The sequence below is a fragment of the Euprymna scolopes genome, unplaced genomic scaffold, assembly GCF_053919585.1.
Source record: "Euprymna scolopes isolate OS-2025 unplaced genomic scaffold, ASM5391958v1 sca1, whole genome shotgun sequence".
Classification (NCBI taxonomy): domain Eukaryota; kingdom Metazoa; phylum Mollusca; class Cephalopoda; order Sepiida; family Sepiolidae; genus Euprymna; species Euprymna scolopes.
This window is the reverse complement of record NW_027633102.1, coordinates 1,697,870-1,700,807: the sequence shown is the minus strand read 5'-3', so window position 1 is coordinate 1,700,807 and position 2,938 is coordinate 1,697,870. Positions and strand designations below refer to the sequence as shown.

General features: G+C 63.1%; 1 pseudogene; it reads left to right on the top strand.

The window, feature by feature from the left end:
• Positions 1-661: 661 nt before the first annotated feature.
• LOC145273261 (large subunit ribosomal RNA) overlaps positions 662-2,938 on the top strand; it is a 4,297-nt pseudogene continuing 2,020 nt past the window's right edge.

The window sequence follows — 2,938 nt, the reverse complement described above, 5'->3', positions numbered from 1 at the left end:
CGGCCCCGAGATCCCTTGTCTCGGGGCCACGTCCGGTCGAGAGGCGGAACGTTACATGTCTTTCTCCGTTAACGAAACGACATCTTGCCGTCCCCGTGCCCGCCCGGTCCTCGGCACGGTGGTAACCGGGACGTCGCAGGAGCGAGTGACGAGGGGGAAGAAAAATAAAAAAAGAATTGACTCCTTTCAATGTCTTTTTTTTTTTTAAAACCCTCTCCGGCCTCCTCCTTCGTCTCCCGCTGGCAGACCGCGGAGTCTTTTCCCTTTTCGACCGCGTGAAGAAACACTGTGGAGGAGGAGCAGGAGGAGTCTGTCCGAAAGCAGCCGAAGGGAGACCAAAAAAAAAGTACCGACCTAACCGACTGCCGACGTAAGCGCCGCCTGCTCGTCTCGCTCTCTGCCTCATGAAGGTGTCTCTCAGCGACGCCTCGAGCAGCGCGACGAGCACGGCCGTCGCACCGTAAAAAGGTGGCCGCGTCGTAGGCAACGCAACGTCGGATGGGGAGGACCCACGCTTTTTTTTAATTGTTGGCTTCTTCATTTTCGGTCGGACGGGCGCTATATCGGCCAGCCGTCGTCACACGGAGGGTACCGATCGAGATTCCTCTCCTCCAAACACCACACTCTACTAAAAACCGCCGCCTCGGCTCGGACGAGACGACCCGCTGAACTTAAGCATATCGCTAAGCGGAGGAAAAGAAACCAACCGGGATTCCCTTAGTAACGGCGAGTGAACCGGGAGAAGCCCAACGCCGAATCCCGTCGCAAGTTAAAGGCTTCGGGACGTGTGGCGCATGGGTCGAAGGCAGCCGTTCGTTTTCGTCTCGCATAGTTCGGAGTTCCCTCGATCGGGGCCGCCCGCGGCGGGTGCCAGGCCCATTCGGTGCGGACGGCGAGCGACGGCCTTCGATCCGAGAGTCGGGTTGCTTGGGAACGCAGCCCAAATCGGGTGGTAAGCTCCATCCAAGGCTAAATACCGGGACGAGTCCGATAGTCGACAAGTACCGTGAGGGAAAGTTGAAAAGAACTTTGGAGAGAGAGTTCAAGAGAACGTGAAACCGCCCAGGGGTAAACGGGTGGGACCGCTCACCGCGATCGCGGGGGGACTCAGTCCGGTGCTGCCTAGGCTCGAGCCCAAACTCGATGTGTGTTCTTGAAAGAGAGGCCGTCGCGGCACAGGTCGTCGTTCGTCGTGTCCGCGGGGGACTCGTTCCCCGCGGTTCCAGCTTTTGTGCCCGCGTCGCCGACGAAGGAGACGGGCCGCGTGGATAGCGGGAAGGGAAACGTGGTGACGACCGCGGCGTCGGTAGGTGGCTGCGTCGGTTGGCTGCGACGGAGGGGACTCGTCCTCTCGATCGCTGCTGCCGCCGGGCCCTAACCCGCCGCATCCGTCGCCGCCGCTTCTTCTTTCCTCCTGCTCCCTCCGCGCGCGACTCCGCTGCACCCGTCCCCTTCATCATCGCTCGGCGTAATCATGGCGCGGGCGCTTCGGCGCGACCTCCGCGCGGCCGGCACCGGACGCACTTCCCCTCCGGTCCGTCGTCGCGACCCGTTCCCGGCGTGCAGGTCGAACACGCGGGTTTTTTTCCGTAGGCGGCAGGCGTTTCATCACCCTGAAAACCCCGTCTTCCCACCTTGTGAAGTCGGGGGCCACCGGCCGTCGGGCCCGCGAACGTAACTGCCCCTTTCTGCCGGGAACGGAGGAAATCTGACACGATCCGTTACACGTGGCGAGCCGGTCCGTTTTGATCCCGCCGGAAGTCGCGTGCGGGCGACGCACTCTGTGTGTCGCTCCTTAGGCGCCCCACCGTCTCGGGCGCGTGCGCGATGAGAGGCGGGATAGGACTGGCGCGGCCTCGCCGTCACGCACCTCGCCGACGTTTCGGGTTCTTGTCGGGGGCAACCCCGCCCGCGCCCGTTTCCGTTTCCGGAGAGGTCGCTCGGCGACGCTTTTTTACTCGAGCCGCCCGCCACCCCGGGTCAGCGACGTGCATCGGCAACCCACCCGACCCGTCTTGAAACACGGACCGAGGAGTCCTGGCCGTTCGCGAGTCGTAGGGGCCACCTCTGACTAACCCCGAAGGCGAAGCGAAAGCGAGAGAGCGTGTAGGAGGGCGTCGATCGGGAGAGGTGTCGTGGCAAAGTCGTCCGGGGGTCGTCGGGGGGTGTCGTCGGTCTCGTGCCGTCGTCTTCTCCTCGCCTCACCCGCCTCCGAGCCGTGCCCGATCCCGCCGGCGCGGCGTTTTCGGCCTTCCGCCGTCGCTGCTGCGGTGCCCGCAACTTTTCCTTTTTTCTCTCTTCCCGAGAGAGATAGGAGAGGGAAGGCTCGTGGCTGACGTGCGGTTGTTTTTCCCTCCTCCCCGAGAGGGGACCGGCGCATCATCCAAAAAGGGGAATTGCCGGGCGCCAGCTTCCATATCCTCCTTCCGCCCATCGGTGAGATCCCGCGGCTTGAACTAGTCCTATTTTGTCGTCGAGTTTAGGCGCTGCGCGCGGGCGCATCACCCCCGGGTCGGTTTCCCCTTTTTCCGAGTACGACTCGGCCGACTCTGGCGTAGCGAGCGACCAGGGACCCGAAAGATGGCGATCCACGCCCGGTCGGGATGAAGCCAGAGGAAACTCTGGTGGAAGTCCGAAGCGCCTCTGACGTGCAAATCGATCGTCGGAACCGGGTGTAGGGGCGAAAGACCAATCGAGCCGTCTAGTAGCTGGTTCCCTCCGAAGTTTCCCTCAGGATAGCTGGCGCTCGATCGTCGCAATTCCATCCGGTAAAGCGAACGATTGGAGGCCCCGGGGCCGTTCACGGCCTCGACCTACTCTCGAACTCGGAACGGGTGGAACGGGCCGACTCTCCCGAACGACGGAGCCGACCCATCCGGCCGCCGCCGCCAGCACGCTTCGCTGGGCGGTTGGTCACCTCGAATGCGAGTGCCAAGTG